Raw genomic sequence first — 24,010 nt, forward strand, 5'->3', positions numbered from 1 at the left:
AACCACAAATAATGTTATTCACATATGTAACCTTAAGTTTGATAATTATAGTTAATGAAGCAGAAGAAATTATGTAGAAGAAATTCCAATTGTATGCACTATTTTGTTTCAAAATACATTAATAAAATATTAATACAGTTTATACTATTTTTCCACAAGAGAAGGTTAAATTTAATGTGGATTTTCAATTAATCGCTTTTTAATTATTCACATATAAAGTTCTCAATGCTGATAGCGACCACCATATTGGATATCAGAGTCATTGAGATCATTGAAAAATAGCACACACACAGAGTGTTGTGATTGACTAATGATCATTGCATCCCCAAGAGGCCAGGAATTCTACAAAGCGCGGTCTTATCTATACAGGCATTACCTGTCAGTTGTGAGAGGAAGAAGTGGTTTTATCAGATACTTGGAGGGTTCCAAGGGATCATACTGCTCAGGAAACTGAGCACAAATTCTCTCAGAATTACGCTTTTGCACAAGGTAGCACAAAATGTAAGGATTTGCTAGTTAAGCTCGGGAGACCCATTTCCTAGCTTTGTAGTGGTATTATTTTATTCAACAAACATCGTTGATTGCTGTCTCTGAACAGTAGTATGCTTTCTCGTTGTTCATTACATATCAATATCTTCATTCAAAGAGAGTCCTGACGTGCTTGCGTAAAACTGAATGTCAATACATATTAAAAGATACTGGTGAGTCATACTAATTATTGTAGCTAGCTCAGTTCCACAGCCCATTTCTATATGCATACAGTACAAGCAAATACACACAGAGAGACCACAAACAATCCAGCAAGGGAAAGAAAAAATAGCTTATTTGGATTTGCAGTTTTGTTGTGTTGTTTTGGAAGTAGGTCTTGCTGGTCTTGAAGAAAGAATCCTACTGCCATAGACTCCTAAGTAGATGGTATCAAAGGCAAGCACCACCTCCTTGGGCTTTGTTACTGGATTTAGTTAAGATTTATGTAAGGTTCGGCATTAGAATGTCACTTTATTTATTAGTATTCAATGGGTGTTATTCATTGTGATTATTGTTACCGTAATTACAGTTATTTGAAGGTACCTTCAAATGATAGGTTTTGTGGGAGCTTCAATGAGAATGGTCCCCATAAGCTCATGTATTTTAATACTTGATTCCCAGTTGGTAGAACGGTTTAGGAAGGATTAGGATGGGTGGCCTTGTTAGAGGATGTGTGTTACTGGGGGGCAGGGTTTTAGGTTTCAAAGGACTCACACCATGCTGAGTGTCATTTTTCTGTCTCGACCTTATTCTTGGGGATCAAGAAGCAAGCTCTGAGCTACTACTCCAATGCCACATGTATCTGACAGCTGCCAGGCTCCCAACCTGAGAGTCATGGCTTCTACCTCTTAAATTATAATCCCAAATCAACTCTCCTATAAGTTTCCATGGCGATGATTTCTCATTGGAACAATGGAAAAAATAACTAAAACACATGCCCCTTGCAATTATATCCTATCTGAAGAATTGGCCTGTCAAGTCATTAGAGCTTGTGAGGTTCCTCAGTGAGTCTGAGGACCAGGAGAGAGTGGGAACTACACAGAGGGAAGAAGCAGTTGTGTTACAGAGGCTGATCACCGCAGCAGTGTTTCTTCTTTGGGTCCTACAGTCCCACATCTAGACATCTGGATGACAAGTCAGATTGCTTAGAGAAATTGCAAGGCAGGGCCTTGGCCTTCATATTTTCAGACATTTCCACATGGTAGACATGTGTAAATGAGGTAGCACACTACTGCTCTGAAGTTTTAAATCCCGCATACCAACTTTTTTTTCTTTCAGAAAAATGCATTTAAGGTTGAGATGAGGCAAATTGCCATAAAAGGCACATTAAGAAGAGCGTCGTGAACAGGGTGCTTAACTGACCCAGTGTTATCTTTCGTTGCCCTCTCTTATATGGATGAATAAAGACAGATAGGAGTTAATTGCTCTCCCACTAGATCAAGGTCAGTCTTTTGTGCTGAAGTCTTAGAACTGGGTTAAACAGGAAGACATCGCCTGTATCGTCCTTCTTAACCTTGACTAGGGACATTTAATGCAGTGCCCTAAGTGTAGTTGCTCCTGACAATCACCTGAAGAGCAATTTAACACCTAAATTCCCAGGCTTTCCTCAAAAGATTCTGAATTGGTGAACTTAAAGTGCATCCAAGAAATCTAAGCTATTTGAAAATGTCACAGATAATCCTAATGATGTAAATATCATTTAGTCCGTGTAGCTAGGCAGTAAAATCGATGTTAACATTAGTGATCAGAAAATGTGGACATAATAAAAAAGAGTAGCTAACTGTTTCCCTTCTGACATCTAATTTATTAAATAGACATGCCCTGGTCATGCCTTACCTGAGAAAATAACAGTTTTTCTGTCTCCTCTTTGGAATTTCGATATCACGATTATCAGTAGTGCCAAATATTATGAATATTGTATTATTGTGACAGCCTCTCTTTTTGTTAGAAATTTTAATTACCTTAATAGATAATTGATCATCCTAACAATTCTTTGGTTTTTGGGATTTGGTGTTTTTGAGACAGGGTTTCTCTGTATAGCTCTGACTGTCCTGGAACTCACTCTGTAGACCAGGCTGGCCTCGAACTCAGAAATTCTCCTGCCTCTGCCTCCCAGAGTGCTGGGATTACAGGCGTGTGCCACTACCGCCCATTTACAATATAACAATTCTTCATATTGTAAATATCATTTTTATTTCTAAACTAAGGAATCAGAAACCATAATAGTTAAATAATGTCATTAAAATTATACAGCACATAAAAATAGTGATAACTGGATCAGAAGCCAAGTCTCTGTTATTCCAAAGAAATTTATTTCCTGATTATTCTATGTCCACCAAGAACACTTGCTAACAAGAATTAATGGGAGACAAAAAATAGCCCAAACCAAATTCTGTTGTTTTTACATGTATTCATTTAAACAAATGTGTTAATTGGTTTTCATTACTATAACAAAATACCTGAAGCAGGGTGACTTATTTAAAAAGAGGTTGACAGCTCCTAGTTCTATAGACTAATGGAACTATATCTGGCGGTCATGGTCTTTTGAGCAGATATGAGCAATGCAAAGCATGATAGGTTAGGAGACATGACAGGAGGCTCATAAGTATATTCGTTTTTGGTTTAAATGATCTGGAAGTAGACATTTGTCACCTTGCATCCTGATACCTTCATGTAATCCTGAGTACCTCCCAAAGACTCACTTCTAATTATTAGGTGGGCTAAGTCTGTAACAAAATAATAACCACCTAACCTGTGTCTCCTTGGGGGACACACTAAAGTGATAATTATACTCAGAGAGATAGAGAGAGAAAGAGAGAGAGAGAGAGAGAGAGAGAGAGAGAGAGAGAGAGAGGAGGGGAAGGAAAAGGAGAGGGGGAGGAAGAGGGAGAGGGAGGGAGAGGGAGGGAGAAAGAGAGAGAGTGAGCATTTTATGATAATGAATGAGCTGTGGGTACTATATACCTTGTTTAGTCATGGGACCCCAGAGGCTTTTTAAGCCTGTGATCATATCCTCCCTATTTTCAATGACTTATAAAATCCTAACTATCTGACTCATTGAATAAGGTATTTCAAATGATCATTGAATAAGTCCTTAAGAAGCTGACATTGAAATCTTCAGACAAGTTTGCAGTTAACCTTAGGGAGTTTCCAAAGAACCTCTATATTTCTATATACTTAACACAATTAAAAACAAAGCAACAGTGACATCAAAAGAGGAAATCACTCTCTGATGGATAACCAGGGTCTTTGATACCTGAATGCCTTGTTTACTGTACTGTTGGTTTTTCTGGATATTGTTAAGTCTATTAAGAGCACATTTGGTTTGTGGCCTTAAGGTACAAAAGTTCTGTGGGGCACCAAATGACCTTCTCCAAGTCTGTAAGAATGTAAGAGCTCCTTATATTTTACTATTATTGCTCAACAAACTGTTTACTTTATCCTGATCATCACCATCTGTATCAGCTCAGAGTTTGACATCTGGACATATCAGAGACTGGAACACAGGTGAATAAACTGTGATTTTTTTTTTCCCCTAACTAAAAGGAGTTGCTTAAGCCTGACTTCTTAATCACTTAGCTCAGTGGTTCTCAACCTTCCCAATGTGGAGACCCTTTCATACTGTTCTTCATGTTGTGGTGACCCCAAACAACAAATTATTTTTGTTGCTTCTTCATAACTATAATTTTGCTATTGTTAACATCAGCTGGCTGGACCACCCAGTGCTTCCAGGGACTAGACCACCAACCACGGAATGTACAGGGAGGGATCCATGGCTCCAGATACATAGGTAGCAGAGAATGGCCTTGTCTGACATTAGTGGGAGGGGAGGCCCTTGGTCCTGGAAAGGTTTAATGTCCTAGAATACAGGGATGCGGGAGGGGTAGGGCAGGAGAGGTTGGATGTGTGGGGGAGCACCCTCATAGAGGTAACAGGGAAGAAGGAGAGAGAGGTTGTGGGATGGGGGGGCTTGTGGAGGAGTAACTGGGAAGTGGGATATCATTTGAAATGTAAATTAAGGGAATGATCAATAAAAATGAAAAAGAATTGTAAAGCAAATATTTCATATGTAGGATGTCTGATATGTGACCGCTGTGAGAGGGTTGCTCAACCCCCAATCAATAGTTTAATGAAGATATCATTTAATAGTTTATTAAAGAGATCACTACTACCCACAGGTTGAGAACAAATGAATTTTGCAGCTCATGGTCTTATTTCTTGTTCCCTCATAGGAGTACTGCGGTAAATTTAGGTGTGTGGAAATTAAGGACTAGCTTGGAATTTCTTTCAATGTCAATGAGAAAAATGTATCTTCTACTCTGATTTTTGGTTGTGAGATTAGAAAAAAAAATCCCCCAAAGGTAGAGAGCATCTAGTTTTCCCTCTTTGTACAGCATTCTTGTTAAACAGGACAAAACAGGAAAAAAAACCAACAGTGCACAAGATACATTTGGAGAGATTAAAACATGTATGCTTTATCAAGTACTGTAGATTAGAGCACACTGTTAAGACAACAGGACAATAATGTCTTGTTCACAGGAGTGTATACCATACCTGAGTGGAAAGATAACAATTTTATCGGCAACCAACAAATTGGGAAAAGATCTTCACCAATCCTACATCCCATAGAGGGCTAATATCCAATATATACAAAGAACTCAAGAAGTTAGACCCCAGGGAACCAAATAACCCTCTTAAAAATGGGGTACAGACCTAAACAAAGAATTTTCACCTAAAGAAATTCAGATGGCCGAGAAGCAACTTAAGAAATGCTCAACATCATTAGCCATTAGGGAAATGCAAATCAAAACAACCCTGAGATTTCACATCACACCAGTCAGAATGGCTAAGGTTAAAAATTCAGGAGACAGCAGGTGTTAGCTAGGATGTGGAGAAAGAGGAACACTCCTTACTCCTTCACTGCTGGTGGGATTGTAAGATGGTACAACCACTATGGAAATTAGTCTGGCAGTTCCTAAGAAAACTGGACATGACACTTCTGGAGGACCCTGCTATACCTCTCCTGGGCATATACCCAGAGGATTCCCCAGCATGAAATAAGGACAAATGCTCCATTGTGTTCATAGCAGTCTGATTTATAATAGCCAGAAGCTGGAAAGAACCCAGATATCCCTCAATGGAGGAATGGATACAGAAAATGTGGTATATATACATAATGGAGTACTATTCAGCAATTAAAAACAATGAATTCATGAATTTTTTAGGCAAATGGATGGAACTGGAAAATATCATCCTAAGTCAGGTAACTCATTCACAAAAGAACACACATGGAATGCAGTCACTGATAAGTGGATATTAGCCTGAAGCTCTGAATACTGAAGATACAATGAGCATATCAAATGATTCCCATGGAGAAGGAAGAAGAGGGCCCTAATCCTGGAAAGGCTTGATCCAGCATTGTAGGGGAGTACCAGGACAGAGAAAAGGGAGGGGGAAAGGTAGGAGAATGGATGGAGAGAAGAGGACTTATGGAACATATGGGGAGGGGGAAACTGGGAAAGGGGAAACCTTTTTGATTGTAAACAAAGAATATAGAAAATAAAAAATATATATATATAAAATAAAGAAAAGTAGTTTGAAATGGGACTTTATATATATATATACATATATATATATATGTATATATATATATATATATATGTATGTATGTATTTATATATACACATTTAGTACATTTAGTATCATCACTTGCTTCTTCAAACCACTCCCAACATTATTGCAAGAATATCCATAATAAATCATGATAATTTGCATCTAAGTTTATTTTAGGAAAGTCGAATCAAATGTAATTCATACTGTTCAAACTCTAATTCTTTTCATTAAACTATAAAATTGCATATAGGAAATTCACTTTAAACACGTAAAATCACATCCTTTCTATTAGTATATCTATTCTACATTGTTCCAATGAGTTGTAATCAAGTATAAATAAGCAGCCCTTGAGTTATAATTTTTAATTATTTATCATTGAGGTCATAATTGTTGCAGTTTCATTGGTTTATATACTATATATCTTTCTATTTTTGTTGAGTCATCTAATAGCCTTATTCAATCTTTATCTAGTTGATTAAGAGGTAGTGTCCAAAAGAATCTATGACAGTGGTGTCAGGCACCTATTAATACAAACTCCAGAGTAGCTGGTATATGAGAAGACTTAGGATTATTCTAGAAATAATGCAACTCTAAGGACTATTAGTGGATTTTGTCTTTTATTAAAGAAGAAAATATGAGATATGGTTGAAAATATGATTGAGAAAAATAAAATATTTTTCATGTTCCATGCTAACTAAATGATGAAACAGTTCACTTCCAGTGCTAATGTTCACAAATAAATATTTAGCAATTATCTGAAGAGTTTTAAGTTTTACTTCCATCCTTGACAGTCTACGAAGTTTATCTGGGAACATTTTGTTCCATTCTGTTACAGCCAGGAATTCCATGCAATGCACACTGAATTAAAGTCTGTACAATCAATGCACTTATCATGGATTTTTAAACACCTAAAAGTATTAGCAACACTAAGAGCTCTCTGTTGTCACTGATGAAATTGAATTTTCTGTGTTAAAATGAAGATTTGAAATTATTTATAAGTGTAACAAACATTTGTTCAAATAACTTGAATGAATTTGAATGCTAGTGTTAATCTGGTAATGGCTGTTAAGTTTGACTAGTGACATTCTCAATGATCCTTTGGATCTGTGTGCACACATGCCAAAGAAATGTGAAAAAATATTATTTTCTTTTCATGTTATTTTAATTATTGTTTGACTTTGTATATTTAAATTTTCACTTAGAAATTGCATATTTCCATTTGTTTTTGTTTCAAATTGTTACAAAACTCCAGACTATTAGGTCATCTTGTCAAAATACAGTAATTAGGGAAATAAAATTTTAGTTTTCTTCCTAAAATCCAACAAGAACAGAGCCTTTAATTTCCCAATTCAAAAAATTCTTGAGTTTTCTCTGACCAAATGATCCTCAGGAAATGATCTTTGGTGGTGAGGGATGTGCTGTCTTATCAGAACTCCTTGGAGTGTACCTTGTGACAGTCAAGATAGTTCAGTCACAATTGAGAGTCACCACTAGATGTGAGGTATGATATTGCCTCCTGAATCATACAACTGGAAGATTCTAAGTCTTAGTAATCAGAAAACGGGAAATTGTTGTCTCACCATCATAATTCAGAAGCCATAAGCAAAGGTCTTAAATTAAAATGGAAGAGTTAATTGACACATTTAAAATGTTCAGAACCAGGTAGGATGCATTTTGGACCTGAGAAGACTCTTAACATTTAGTATCAAGAAAATCTTGTTTTGGAGAATTGTTACCAAAGCTTTAAGTATCTAATGCTGAGTACTTTTGTTGAATATTGTGATTCCTATCCTAAATCTTATTATATTTATTGATTCTTGATTCTAAACATTTCCAACTTTTATTAAAGTTTTTAAAACCATTCATAATAATTCACTCTTTCGTCTAGTCAAATTCTGTTACTCTATTTGAAAGATACTCTCTTCAGTGTATTTTTAGAGTCATAGTAACTAAACATATATGCATTTAGTTTTAAGGTTTTATTTTATTAAACTTTTTATTAATTATTTTTATTTTAAAATTTTGTGTGTGTGTGTGTGTGTGTGCAGTTCCTATGGATAGCAGTGGAAGACAATGGATTCCTTTGAGCCTTTGTCATAGGAGGTTGTTCGCTACTTTGTGTAGGTGCTGGGAATCACACTTGGGTCCTCTGGAAGAGCAGTATATGCTCTTAACTGCTAGCTTTATCTCCAACTCACAAACTTAAAAAGAATGCAGTTATAGTACATGTTTGAAAATTAAATTTAACATAGTGTATTTATCCCAGGACAAAGCAGTTCTTCCCATTACTAGTAATGGCAACATATAAAACAAAAGTGAGATTGGTCAGTATTTAACAAGAAACAACTGTACATGTAGGTAAACTTGGCATGTCTTTGGCAACAATTAGATGAAATCTAGACATTTTGGAGACTTGACAAGTTGATACCTTGAAATTTATGTCACATAATAGAAAAATAATTCTAGCTTGTTGTGTGTTATCCTGCCTCTTCTACTTGGAATGTGTGTGGCTGAGTTTGACTGTGTATTGTTTTGCTTTTGGTTTCAATTTAAAGTGTTAGTGATAGAACCCAGTGTGTCGCCTGTGTCAGATGAACACTCTGTTGCTCAGGTACAATCCTAACTCTGGATTTGTATGACTTAAAAACAACTGACTGTACATAAATTTTGTCTTGCCAGTTAGGAAGTCTTATTTTTAGCTATGGTAATTTGGCAAGTACAAGCATAGCATTAATACTAAATTAACTTGCTTGGCATGTCTTAAATAATTTAACTAAATAGACTTAAAAACGAGTTTGATAATTGAGTATTTTAGTTATAGCACTCACAAATTTCATTTCTTTTCTAAAACCACTATCACATATGAGACCATATATGTAGGGTTACTCTATTAGAAGGTATAATTCAGAAAAATTAGATCATGCATAAAGCACGGGTCTGCTCCTTCTGTATCTCTGCCGCTATGACTCTTCATCAAATGACAATAATCATACCAAATATATCTAACTGAGTTAAAACAGAGGGAAGTCTTGAGTTTCCTGTACTGTGAATGAAAGGAGAAAGATCCAGTGTAACTACTTATCAGAGAAGTACATGGTGATAATCACATGGTATATTTACCTTGCACTGAAATGACACTAGCGTCATCGAGAGTGACTTCAGAAAAGTAAAGTGGGCAGAGAAACTCACATCATGGTATGCCAGTATGAATTTCCTTCAGAAGTTACTATAACCCTTCTGCAAGTGAAAGAGAATAGCGACTCGCAAAGCATAATCCGTTGCCCTCTTGACAAAGAACTGCACAGGTGGTACAGTTATTTCAGATTAGTTTGATTCAGGAATTCCAACCAGGCTCTTTTCTAAGAGTCTAGTAGTCCATAATCCTACCACAGAACCTTTCTCAGTTTCTCTTGTTGACTTTACATGTGGCATGTTCGAGTTCGTTTTGCAGCAAACATGTCGCCTCTACCATCATCTCATTTCTTCAGAGCTCTGAGTTCAGTGAAAAGATTATATAACTTTTCTGAAAGTTATTACCGGTCCCGTAAATCAAGAGTTACTCTGATCAGACAAACTTCAGTTCTGAGTCCACCTTTGAGCCAATGTTGTCGATGCCCAGATGAGTGACGATTTGTTTAGAGGTGATCCACATGAAGAGCATCACTTAGATCATTCTCAACACAATCTGTTCAGACACTGCTGAAAACCAGCTCAAGGTATTTTCAGAACATTTGTTATAGAAAGTTACAAAGCGCTCCCTAGAAAATAATCCCATGGTTTAACTTGCTAGCATATTAAAACTTATACAGCTAGATCAATTCTTCTTACCAAAGTTCAGTAAATGCTATGGAAGAGCGGGAGGGGTTAGAAAGAAAGAGTTGATGAGGCCCAACTGTAAGATACCTTGGTCCTTAGAGAGGACCTTAGAGAGCTGTTTGCTAGCTTTTGCTTTGTTTTTGTTAAAAAATCCCCAATGTCTCATTTCAATCAGAAAAATCTGCTTTGACTTTTAAAAAGACACCATATCATTCATTAAGCTGACTTCAGTGCAGAAGTGTGCTTTCCTTAGAGTGTTCATTGCATGTTTATTCTCTATGTTCCTTGTTAGAACATATTTCCATCTATTAGAGAGAATCTTAGACATACTTACTTCTCAGTAAGCTCTGCATAATAGCACTGCGTAGGAAGCCTCAGCTCCTTGAAGCACCCACTTGCCCACTGTGTTCTTTCCAGTGATGCCAATGAAGCTGATTCTGATAGGTGAGAGTCCCTGCATGCCAATTTCCCTATACATTTTTTAACAGTGCCCATATTTTTTTTTATTCTTCTTCTTATTTTCCCTCAGAAGTAGTGAATTTTTACCTTTTGAAAGACCAATTCCTCTGCTCAGTTTGCTTCCTGTTTATATCATATGTAGTCTGTAAATTGAATCCAGCTTTTGATCTGCCTTTGTACCCTAAGGAGTGTATGAAGGACCATATTTCTCAAAGAAGAAACATATTTGTGTAAGATATTAATTAATATTAAGGCATGATGGTCAATAAAATAAAGACATTAATAGTAAACGTTTCACAACTAAAAGCATAAGATAATAGACAGCTTCCTTTGAAGTTATTCCTCACAAGTTATTATAAGTAACCTATTTCTTTTGAGCAGAATTGGCTTTAAATTGCACTGTTGATGCTATGTTGAGAAGAAAATCAGGAAATTTGCACTGCTTGTTCCTGCAAAGTAAAAAAAAAAAAAGTAAAGCCTTTGTATATTCATATCAGTAAGTACAGAGACTGGGAGTAAGGATACACTATAGTAATGACTATACTGTACTATGCTATATTGTACTGTTCTGCACTATACTATACTATACTATACTATACTATACTATACTATAGCTATACTAAGTGTTCTCTGGACCACTGGTCATGGAAGCAGATATGGCACATGGCAAAGCATGGGCAAACCTGCTCCCATTGTCACTTCTGTGCAGTTTATAGTTCCTGATCAAGTCTAAGGCGACACAGAATCCTGAAACATGTCTAGAAAGAGCAGAGGATCAGTTAATGGACCAAAAAAACTCTCATCTTAATTGTCAAAAAAAATCTCCTGAGTTAATTTTTTGCCTTAAGAAACTACACATAAGTAAAGAATAGAAGAAAAATTTAATGTAAATATTATTTCTGTCTACCTCAAAACACCATATGCACAACATACACATATCCACAAACACACAAATGCACACACACACATAAACATAGACACATACATACACATACACTACACACACATGCACATATGTATGCATACACTGACTCAGGCAGGAATATGCACACATACATACATAGAGAGATACACACATGCACACACAGAGACATGCACATACAAGCACATACACACATACACAGAGACATATACACCAACTTAAACACACATGTACATATGCACACTCACACAAACACACAATACCTATACCAAAGCTTCTTGCATAAAATTCCATCTCCACATCTCTGCAGCCATTATTCACTACCATCTTACATCATATTATTGTAAATACAATACCAAATAAAACTTCTTCTTTAGAATTTTGTCTAAAGAGTTAAAGCTGAGAGAAATGGACAAGTGGCTCAGGATTCTGAAATAGAAGCAGGCTCCCCTTAGACTGCAGACACAGTATATGATAGAAGCTTGAAGGTATTCAATGGAGAGCTAGAGACATAGACAAAGTTTGGATTCACTCTCTCCTTCTAAGTCTAGTGAAAATTATAAGAAATTACACCGGGACATTGAACTACGTACCAAAATGGAAGCTGGTGTCTTTTTTTTCCTGCTGAATGGGGCCTCCTAAGTTCACTAGGCTCACATGGTAGGGTGGCAGAGTGGAAAGGAGCTACATCTTACAGAGTTTCTTTGGAGTTGTGTGCACATGTGGGGTGTTTCCTTCTCTTGAAATGGGAACTAGCTAGAACATTGGCAGTGCAGGATAAGAGGAGGCTGCAGCAGGAAGCCAACTTGTGCTCTCATGACAGGAATGTGTGAATGTTCTTTGCATCACATGGACCCTTCAGAGGCCTTCTGTGTCATGGGAACTGCATCCCTAAGAATCTGTTGGGCACACAGCCAAAGGAGGGAGATGAGAGAAAAGAGGGGTCAGCCATATAGTGCATCATCCATCCACTAAAACCTCAGAGACTCGGGGGCTCAGAAAAGCCCATAAAATGATCAGATTTGGAAGCCTGCCACACAGCCCTTCACCAATGGTGACACCCAAGGGAAATCCAGAAATAGCAGAGAGAAAGGCCGAGAAAGAGAAATCAGAGAGAGCAAACCACACCACAGCATGACCCTTTCTCATTGTGGCGTCCAAGAGACAAACTAAGATTCAGAGACGAGGTGGTAGGAGCTCTACTGTGGATGTGAAATTAATGCTTAGGTCTAGATTAGGTGTTAAGGAAAGGAATGGAATGTTTGTAGGATTTGTCTTCAAGGAAAAGGTAGAGGCTGGTTAGAAGGAATGATTAATGAAAATCTTAAACCTTTTCCCATTGAGATTTTTCCTAGACACATTGTTCTCTTATTTCAACATTTCTCCTAAGGTATCTGAAGAACATTATTCTAGAAAGAGGAACTGAACTTCTCTGGCCTTGGCATCATGCGAACTGAGTTGGCCTACAAGAGAATCCCAGACTCAAGGTAACTTCACACTGCATGGGTCTAAAATCAAAAGCTTAGAGATCAATAAAGTTGCAGTATTAATCCAAGATGAGAGATAAGAATAGGGCAACAGGAAGAAAAAAATGGGAAAATCAACTCTGGCAGAAGTTTCAAAGAGAAAATAGGAGCTAACAATAGAGATATTTCCGTACAGTACATTATGGTCCATTCATTTGACCCTGAAGCCCTCAGCTGTGACTGTTAAGGTCATTGAAAAATCATCAATGACACTTAGCTAATAATCCTCTTATTTCTGTTTTCAGCATTGAAATTCTATACATTTTTCTGGGACAGTTATATACCCAGAACCTCCACACACTATGCTTAACATCTTCATTCTGTATGCCACAGTGGACAGCATCTCCCTGCCACCTGAGTCTAGTTACAAGTCGATACTTATATTTACATATCATTGTGTCCTATTTTCTCCCATAATTGATGTATAAAAGTATGACTTTTTTTTTTTAATACAAAAGAAGTACTTAGAAATATTTGTTGGGCAGATATTGCCATGAAAACAAATTCACAATTTAGGATGATTTTAAGCATTATTCTTAAGTTGCACATGAAGTGGAAGATGAAATCTACATCAATAAATAAATTCATTAAGTAACCTCATTTACATACTGATGTACTAAGCACTATACTAAATACATGAAATAAATAATTCCCAATTTTCTCGGAACAACTTATGGCCTTGCCATTTTGTGAGGTCCAGAAATGGACTGACCTGCAACCTATGTAGAATTTTGTGAATGAAGGAAAGAACATACAAGAAAATCAAGAGAATGTCAAGGTTCAGCAACTTGGAAGAGATTAGAAGTTAGGCAGTAAGGTTTTAGTGACCGACACTCTTCTTGTCTTCATGATTTAGTCTGCTCTTGCTGGTACATCCTGACTTTAGACCATTCATGTAGCACTTGACTCTTCTTCACAGGCTATTTTTCCTCCTCTTCTTTCTCCTGGTCTACTCTTCCTTTTAGCCCTCCTATTCTGCTTTCTTCTCCTATTTTGTAAAACCAGAGTGCTGAAGTACATCAGTTGGTTTCTTTTCTTCATAGTAGCAAACCCTTTCTCTCAAGTTCTCAATAACTGCAATGTAAAAAGCATTGAGACTGAGTATGTGTGTTTGCCTGTGGTAATATATACATATTATATGTGTGTATATATATATATGTGTGTGTATGTGTATGAGTATATGTATATGTAAATGTATATGTATATGTATATGTAAATGTAAATGTATATGTATATGTATATGTATATGTATATGTATATGTATATGTATATATGCATTTGTATGAGTATGGATATATATTCAGGAGGCTACTTGGCTACATGCACACACACGTGTGTGTATGTGTGTGTGTGTGTGTGTGTGTGTGTTAGAATAAAGGTCAACATTGAGTATCTTTCTGAATTGCTCTTCACCTTAGCTTTTGAGATTTTGCCTCACTGAGCCTGGAGCTTATCAATATGGCTAAACTGGTTGACCAATGGGTTATAGATGCAAGAAGCTGCTTGTGTACATGTGTGTACGTGTGTGTATGTGTGTGTGTTTGAGTGTGTGTGTTCCCATTGCTTCCCCATTGCATTTTCGAAGCATGCCATTTGCCTGGCTATTTGTAAGTACTTAGCATGTGAGCTTGAGTCCTCTTGCATAGGCTCATAGGCTACAGACCTTCACTGACTAAGCCTTCTCTGCACTTACATGATTCTATATTTTGGAATGACACATTCATTACTTATAAAAAGTAAAACTTTCAATGAATGTTTTTCGTTTAAAAAGCCAGAACAAAATTAAGGAAATATGGGTATTGTGCTAAAGACAGAGCTAGGCCTGATGTAGAAGAAGGATAGGCTGGGGCCTATTTGGCATCTTGCATTTCAAATGCACTAATAACAATTCATACTTGACTATTCATTGTCATGAACTTAGCTTTTCCTTAACCATGTATGTATATGATGGTACAATTATAGGTACTTGGGAGTCTAAAATGACAACATGTCTTATGAATATAATTTCATGCTTAGGGATCTTAAGGTATTTAAAAAATCAGATAATACCATGGGCAAATCCGTAGAATCCTAGTACCAATCCCCTGAGGTTCATAATTTGAAAATACTGCAGTAATGTCCCAGCTTACACAGAAGGATCTTTATAGACAAGGAAGTTTGCATACAGGCCTTCTATGCTATAAAATGCTTATTTTCCTGTAAAACTTCTCTGACCATCTAAGAGAACAGGACATAAGAAAAGTGGGACTTGAAAAAAATGTTTTATGCTTTCCCTTGTCCATGCTCTCAGGCTTCAGAAGTTGAGTATCTGGAGAGAAGAGGAACACTAATACATTTCCCCCAAAACTATTATGTGAAAATTCCAGTTTTGTTTGACTACCACGAAAGACCGTGCTCCTTCCCTCACATTCTTTTTGAAGTAGAACATCCCCCCAGTTCTATGAAACTCAGCACAGAAGAACGGCTCTTGTTCTCAAGCCAATTGGAGGAGGGTAATGCTCAAGTCATCACAAATATTTTTATAAACAGAACAGTGACATTGGCAACATCATTTGATCTTTGTGCCAAGGGTGAAATTAATGTCATATGCTCACCCCAATGGCTCATTGAAAAGTAGCTTTTGCAAAGCAGTCTTGAGAGCAGTGGTGTCCGTTTCTACTTCCACTTTACCTTTTGATAAGTCAAACTCTCCTTTACAAATGCCACTGGCTCCTGTAGGGTTGGAAATCGCAGAATAAGTTAGGCAGCTAAAGAATCATTTTGATTTAGAGAAACTTTGCTCTCTGAAGAGCTAGAGGGACAAACTATAGAAGCTGCCAAAAGTTATCAATATTTTCAATACACAAATCTGCCCCTAATTTTTCTTCCACTTCCTATGATCAAATAAGGTGCTACAGAGTTCCTGAAAAATATATTGAGATGCGCGTTCTTGGAGGCTGGCCAGATTCAACTGTGGCAGATCCCTACTGCTCTCATTCTGGATTCCTAGGTATTTATCATGGCTCTCATGATATTTCCCTGTTTACCCTTCATTGCTTTGCGTTGCGGTGGGGGTGGGGTGGGGTAGGGTAGGGGGAGTCTCCAGTGAGCAGCATCCTTCCCTGGGACACTCACTCTTGCCTTCACTGTTCCTGTGCCAGCCCACACTTTCAGACTAGCGCACTTTCAGGTTGGATCTACACCCACACGGGTTGTGTATCCATACAGGCTTTGCATTTTCATCTTTCTCCCCAGCTAGGCAAAAGAAAATTCTAGGGGCGAAATTTCAGTCTCATAATTGTCAAAGCACAAGAGAAATGTTGGGCTGTCTTCTAGGTGTGCCAGAACTTTTGAAGGGAGACTATTTCCTATGGTGTTAGTAAGAGCTGGTGCTAATGATAAGCAAAGCTTGTAGACATGCCTTTGCAAATCAGGTGGACTCTCCAGGAGACAAAGTGTCTCTGAGATACTTTGGATGTTGATTCACAAGCCAGTTCACCAAGCAATTGGAAAACTATTGCAGTTTTCAGCCTCTGGTGACTATAAACTAGAAAGAGACAACTGGTCTTGTATTTTGCCTACAATAGCCATTATAGTGAAATGTTCACTTGCCTTTTGGAGGCAACGTATCACATAATTCGAAAGATAGAAGAAAACATCAAAGTCATAAATTTTGTCATTTTGAAGTTGTAGTTAAAAGGACATACTGGGGCAGCAGCGGCAGCAGTGGCTGCTCCAGCTGAAGGGCCATCAGCAGTGGAACCAAGGCGTCACAGGGACCAGTTAGGCCCTGCGCCCACGACCACTGACCTTCGCTGACCAGCCGGACAGCAAGCAGCTGCAGTTGTGCGGCGCCTTTCCTGCACGGAGGCCACTTCAGAACTCGGCCTCCCACCAGTCAGGAGAGGAGGATCCATCTTGGTTCCGTACTCCAGGAATCGGACAGACTGAGGTACACAAACATAATCCGAGGCCAACACCGCGGTGGTCTGAGCCCGACGGGCGTTGGCCTGCACCCAGGCCCTGGGCGGGTCGGGGGGCCATCGGGGTGCCAACCCAACCAGGAGGTTTTTTGCCCAGGCCTGCGAGCGTGCCGCCGCCATTTTGCCTGCAGGACGACAGAGAGCTCAGGCGGGCAGACCTGTAACAGGCATAGCCTAAGGCTAACAAAGCGGGGGTCCAGGCCCCAAAAGGCACAGGACTGACCCCAAGAACTGGGCGGCTTGGTGGGCCATCTGTGAGTCAACCCGCCCAGGTGATTGTTAGCAAAGCAGACTCTCCCGGCGCTTTCAGGGAGCGCGGGCGCACACGCCCGCCATCCTAGTCACCTGGCAAACCCAATTAACAGTCAAAGCCGTAGGGGAACTTTGCTCGGACCTTGGCCTCCCAGGCTTTTGCCTGGACTCAGGGACTGGGCGGCCAGGCTAACCTTGTGTGCGATAGCCCGGTTGGCAGATCGGCTGCCCAGCGGAGTGAGCGGAACTCAGGGGAGGTCACAGTAGCATACACCGTCGGCACTCCCTGGGAGTGCACACGGGCTCCATCTGCTCCACAGACACAATCTGGGGCAAGGCCTCAGGCAGAAGGCCTTAGCTCTACTCTCTCCGCTTCCGGATCCAGATCAGTCTGGGCGGCAGCATTACATCTCCACGTCCTGCAAGTGGCTAGCTGGGCTTCCGGGCGGCCAGCTGGGAGAAGTCAGTGTGCTCCAGTGAATCCAGCGGGCCCCAGCGGGAGCCTTCGGGTGCCTGCTTTGGGATCTGAACAGCCTGGGCAGCAGCACACTGTCTACAAGCAGTGCAGGAGGTAAGCTGTGCACCAGAGGCCAACTGGGAAGGGGCAGCGTGCACTGGTGAGTCCAGCACTGACAAGATAAACTAACACCAGTGAGATCTAGATGGCAAAAGGCAAACGCAGGAACGTCACTAACAGAAATCAAGGCAATATGGCAACATCTGAACCCAATTCTCCTCTACCAACATGTCCTGGATACCCCATCACACCAGTAAAACAAGATTTGGATTTAAAATCACTGGTCATGATGCTGGTACAGGAACACATGAAGGTCATACGTAAAGAAATTCAGGAGACAATGGATCAAAAGGTAGAAGCCCTTGCAAGGGAAACACAAAAATCATTGAAAGAAATCCAGGAGAATACAAAAGCCAACAAGGAGGAAATGCAAAAAACACTTAAAGAAATACAGGAGAACTTTGCTCAACAGGCTGAGGTCATGAAAGACGAAACACAAAAATCTCTTAAAGAAATACAGGAGAACTTTGGTCAACAGGCTGAGCTCATGAATGAGAAAACACAAAAATCTCTTAAAGAATTACAGGAAAACACAAACATGCAAGTGAAGGAGCTAAGCAAAACCATCCAGGATCTAAAATCAGAAGTAGAAACAACTAAGAAAACTCAAAGGGAGACAACTTTGGAGATAGAAAGCCTTGGGAAGAAATCAGGGGACAGAGATACAAATATCAACAACAGAATACAAGAGATAGAAGAAAGAATCTCAGATGCTGAAGATTCCATAGAAACCATGGACTCAACAGTTAAAGAAAATGCAAAATGCAAAAAGCTTGTAACCCAAAATATCCAGGAAATCCAGGACACAATGAGAAGACCAAACCTAAGGATTATAGGCATAGAGGAGAGTGAAGATTTACAACTTAAAGGGCCAGCAAATATCTTCAATAAAATTATGGAAGAAAACTTCCCTAACCTAAAGAGAGAGATGCCCATGAATATACAAGAAGCCTACAGAACTCCAAACAGACTGGACCAGAACAGAAATACTTCCCGTCACATAATAATCAAAACACCAAATGTTCTAAACAAAGAAAGAATACTAAAGGCAGTAAGAGAAAAAGGCCAAGTAACATATAAAGGAAGACCTATCAGAATCACAGCAGACTTTTCACCTGAGACTATGAAGGCTAGAAGGTCCTGGGCAGATCTCATGCAGACTCTAAGAGAACACAAATGCCAACCAAAACTACTATATCCAGCAAAACTCTCAATCACCGTAGATGGAGAAACTAAGATATTTCATGACAAAACCAAGTTTACCCAATATCTATCCACAAACCCGGCCCTAAAAAGGATAATAGGAGGACAACACCAATACAAGGAGGGAAACTTCACCCTGGAAAAAGCAAGATAGGAACCTTTCATCAAACCCAAAAGAAGTTAAGCATTCAAATTTAAAAAATAACGTCAAAAATGATAGGAAGTAACAATCACTATTCCTTAATATCTCTTAACATCAATGGACTTAATGCCCCAATAAAAAGGCACAGACTAACTGAATGGATACGTAAACAGGACCCTACATTTTGCTGCTTACAGGAAACACACCTCAGGGTCAAAGACAAACACTACCTTAGAGTAAAAGGCTGGAAGACAATTTTACAAGCAAATGGTCTCAGGAAACAAGCTGGAGTAGCCATTTTAATATCAGATAAAATTGACTTTCAACCCAAAGTCATCAAAAGAGACCCTGAGGGACACTTCTTGCTGGTCAAAGGAAAAATACAAAAAGAAGAACTGACAATCCTGAACATCTATGCCCCAAATGTAAGGGCACCCTCTTTTGTAAAAGAAACTTTACTAAAACTAAAAGCACACATTGCACCTAACACAATAATTGTGGGTGACTTCAACACTGCACTTTCCTCAATGGACCGATCAGGAAAACAGAAACTAAACAGGGACACAATGAAACTAATTGAAGCTTTGGACCAATTAGATTTAACAGATATATATAGAACATTCTATCCTAAAACAAAAGAATATACCTTTTTCTCAGCACCTCATGGTACCTTCTCCAAAATCGACCATATAATTGGTCACAAGACAGACCTCAACAAATATAAGAAGATCGAACTAATCCCATGCCTCCTATCTGATCACTATGGAGTAAAAGTGGTCTTCAATAGCAACAGAAACAACAGAAAGCCCACATACACGTGGAAACTGAACAATACTCTACTCAATGATACCTTGGTCAAGGAAGAAATAAAGAAAGAAATTAAAGACTTTTTAGAACACAATGAAAATGAAAACACAACATACCCAAATCTATGGGACACAATGAAAGCAGTGCTAAGAGGAAAACTCATAGCCCTGAGTGCCTCCAAAAAGAAAATGGAGAGAGCATACATTACCAGCTTAATGACACACCTGAAAGCCCTGGAACAAAAAGAAGCTATTTCGCCCAGGAGGAGTAGAAGGCAGGAAATCATCAAACTCAGGGCCGAAATCAATCAAGTAGAAACAAAGAGAACCATACAAAAAATCAACAATACCAGGAGCTGGTTCTTTGAGAAAATCAACAAGATAGATAAACCCTTAGCCAGAATGACCAAAGGGCACAGAGAAAGTATCCAAATCAACAAACTTAGAAATGAAAAGGGAGATATAACAACGGAAACTGAGGAAATCCAAAAAATCATCAGATCCTACTACAAGAGCCTATACTCAACACAACTGGAGAATCTGGAGGAAATGGACAATTTCCTTGACAGATACCAAATACCAAAATTAAATCAGGACCAACTAGACCATCTAAACAGTCCCATAATGCCTAAAGAAATAGAAGGAGTCATAGAAAGTCTTCCAACCAAAAAAAGCACAGGACCAGATGGCTTCAGTGCAGAATTCTACCAGACCTTCAAAGAAGAGTTAACACCAATACTCTTCAAACTATTCCACAAAATAGAAACAGAAGGAACACTACCCAATTCCTTCTACGAAGCCACAATTACGCTGATACCAAAGCCACACAAAGATCCAACAAAGAAAGAGAACTTCAGACCAATTTCCCTTATGAACATCGATGCAAAAATACTCAATAAAATTCTTGCCAACCAAATCCAAGAACACATCAAAACGATCATCCACCATGATCAAGTAGGCTTTATCCCGGGAATGCAGGGTTGGTTCAATATACGGAAATCCATCAATACAATCCACTACATAAACAAACTCAAAGAACAAAACCACATGGTCATTTCATTGGATGCTGAAAAAGCATTTGACAAAATTCAGCATCCCTTCATGCTTAAAGTCTTGGAGAGAACAGGAATTCAAGGCCCATACCTAAACATAGTAAAAGCAATATACAGCAAACCGGTAGCCAGCATCAAACTAAATGGAGAGAAACTTGAAGCAATCCCACTGAAATCAGGGACCAGACAAGGCTGCCCCCTTTCTCCTTATCTTTTCAATATTGTACTTGAGGTACTAGCTCGGGCAATTCGACAACATAAGGAGGTCAAAGGGATACAAATTGGAAAGGAAGAAGTCAAACTATCATTATTTGCAGACGACATGATCGTCTACCTAAGTGACCCAAAGAACTCCACTAGAGAACTCCTACAGCTGATAAACAACTTCAGCAAAGTGGCAGGTTATAAAGTCAACTCAAGCAAATCAGTGGCCTTCCTATACTCAAAGGATAAGCAGGCTGAGAAAGAAATTAGGGAAATGACCCCCTTCACAATAGCCACAAACAGTATAAAGTATCTTGGGGTGACTCTTACCAAACATGTGAAAGATCTGTATGACAAGAACTTCAAGACTCTGAAGAAGGAAATGGAAGAAGACCTCAAAAAATGGGAAAACCTCCCATGCTCATGGATCGGCAGAATCAATATAGTTAAAATGGCCATTTTGCCTAAAGCACTATACAGATTCAATGCAATACCCATCAAAATCCCAACTCAATTCTTCACAGAGCTAGAAAGAGCAATTATCAAATTCATCTGGAACAACAAAAAACCCAGGATAGCTAAAACCATTCTCAGCAACAAAAGGAAATCTGGGGGAATCAGTATCCCTGACCTCAAGCAATACTACAGAGCAATAGTGTTAAAAACTGCATGGTATTGGTACAGTGACAGACAGGAGGATCAATGGAACAGGATTGAAGATCCAGAAATGAACCCACACACCTATGGCCACTTGATCCTCGACAAAGAGGCTGAAAACATCCAATGGAAAAAAGATAGCCTTTTCAACAAATGGTGCTGGTTCAACTGGAGGTCAGCATGCAGAAGAATGCGAATTGATCCATCCTTGTCTCCTTGTACTAAGCTCAAATCCAAATGGATCAAGGACCTCCACATAAAGCCAGACACTCTGAAGCTAATAGAAAAAAAACTGGGGAAGACCCTTGAGGACATCGGTACAGGGAGAAAGTTTCTGAACAGAACACCAATAGCGTATGCTCTAAGAGCAAGAATTGACAAATGGGACCTCATAAAATTACAAAGTTTCTGTAAGGCAAAGGACACCATCAAGAGGACAAATCGGCAACCAACAAATTGGGAAAAGATCTTCACCAATCCTACATCAGATAGAGGGCTAATATCCAATATATATAAAGAACTCAAGAAGTTAGACTCCAGAAAACCAAACAACCCTATTAAAAAATGGGGTACAGAGTTAAACAAAGAATTCTCACCTGAAGAACTTCGGATGGCGGAGAAGCATCTTAAAAAATGCTCAACTTCATTAGTCATTAGGGAAATGCAAATCAAAACAACCCTAAGATTTCATCTTACACCAGTCAGAATGGCTAAGATTAAAAATTCAGGAGACAGCAGGTGTTGGAGAGGGTGTGGAGAAAGAGGAACACTCCTCCACTGCTGGTGGGGTTGCAAATTGGTACAACCACTCTGGAAATCAGTCTGGCGGTTCCTCCGAAAACTGGGCACCTTACTTCCAGAAGATCCTGCTATACCACTCCTGGGCATATACCCAGAAGACTCCCCACCATGTAATAAGGATACATGTTCTACTATGTTCATAGCAGCCCTATTTGTAATTGCCAGATGCTGGAAAGAACCCAGGTATCCCTCAACAGAAGAGTGGATGCAAAAAATGTGGTATATCTACACAATGGAGTACTATTCAGCCATTAGAAACAATGAATTCATGAAATTCTTAGGCAAATGGATGGAGCTAGAGAATATCATACTAAGTGAGGTAACCCAGACTCAAAAGGTGAATCATGGTATGCACTCACTAATAAGTGGATATTAACCTAGAAAACTGGAATACCCAAAACATAATCCACACATCAAATGAGGTACAAGAAGAAAGGAGGAGTGGCCCCTGGTTCTGGAAAGACTCAGTGAAACAGTATTCAGCAAAACCAGAACGGGGAAGTGGGAAGGGGTGGGTGGGAGGACAGGGGAAGAGAAGGGGGCTTGCGGGACTTTCGGGGAGTGGGGGGGCTAGAAAAGGGGAAATCATTTGAAATGTAAATAAATTATATCGAATAATAAAAAAAAATATATGGAAAAAAAAAAAAAAAAAAAAAAAAAAAAAAAAAAAAGGACATACTGGAAAAATCTCCCCAAACACCATGATGGCAGTCAGTAACATCGGGGACTGAGAACCACACTTCCTCTGCACGGCTCTTCTTAAACATTGGCAGAGTGTAGGAAGCTATTGGAGTTGGACGGATTTGTTGGAGGTTGAAGGGAGTTTCTTCTGAAGTCTCTCTGAATTAGCAGCTAATGGGGACCTTGCTTTGATAGTACTGTTATAATTAAACACAGCTGCTTGAAAACTCAACCTCAAAAGGAACTCGTTTGTTTGTCATTACTTCTGACTTGGTTTGCAGATGTTTTCAGAGCACCATAGTAGCCAGCTTAATTTGTCTCTGTGCAATGTGAAGCAGGTAACCTTTGATTAATAAGCTAGCAAGCGCACGCTTTAATTTCTTTTCTGAAGTTTGCTTCTGTAACTCTTATATAGCACATATGTCAAATCCGGAACGCGAAGGGATAAACACTCAGTTTCTTTTTATATATGTCAGGCCAGCTGAAATGGAGGTGTCAGTCGGCGGTGAGCTGGCTTGTCAAATGTTCATCTCGAAAGCTGCCGCAGTATTATCGTGTGTTAGTAGGCTAGTGGAAAAGGTAAACACATATGGCATATACGCACTAGGTTCCAGAGAGACAGCCCCTAAACAGTAATCACCATTGGCTTTCCAGAAGGTGTTCAATAATCTGCAGCAAATTGGATCCTTTATGAGTTTAAACATTAATTCATCTATTTAAAAAGGGTAATTTTGACATATCCTTTGCTTGTAATAAATGCCTCCTCCTCTTTAGCAGGCAGATTTCCTCACCACCCACTGTGTTCGACA

The 24,010-nt window shown here is 39.0% G+C and overlaps 2 long non-coding RNA genes across 2 annotated transcripts in view; one reads left to right on the forward strand and one right to left on the reverse strand.

Annotated features, from left to right (window-relative positions):
- Positions 1-24,010, forward strand: part of LOC127685342 (uncharacterized) — a 163,562-nt gene that overhangs the window by 93,834 nt on the left and 45,718 nt on the right. The window contains exons 3-4 of the long non-coding RNA XR_007977844.1: positions 12,729-12,825; positions 15,753-15,853. This is a non-coding gene — a long non-coding RNA (uncharacterized LOC127685342). The remainder of the gene's footprint in view (positions 1-12,728; positions 12,826-15,752; positions 15,854-24,010) is intronic.
- Positions 8,093-24,010, reverse strand: part of LOC127685343 (uncharacterized) — a 16,305-nt gene continuing 387 nt past the window's right edge. The window contains exons 2-3 of the long non-coding RNA XR_007977845.1: positions 15,459-15,576; positions 8,093-10,865 (exon numbers count right to left, since the gene is read on the reverse strand). This is a non-coding gene — a long non-coding RNA (uncharacterized LOC127685343). The remainder of the gene's footprint in view (positions 10,866-15,458; positions 15,577-24,010) is intronic.

Source organism: Apodemus sylvaticus, chromosome 5 (assembly GCF_947179515.1).
Source record: "Apodemus sylvaticus chromosome 5, mApoSyl1.1, whole genome shotgun sequence".
NCBI classification, from domain to species: Eukaryota; Metazoa; Chordata; class Mammalia; order Rodentia; family Muridae; genus Apodemus; species Apodemus sylvaticus.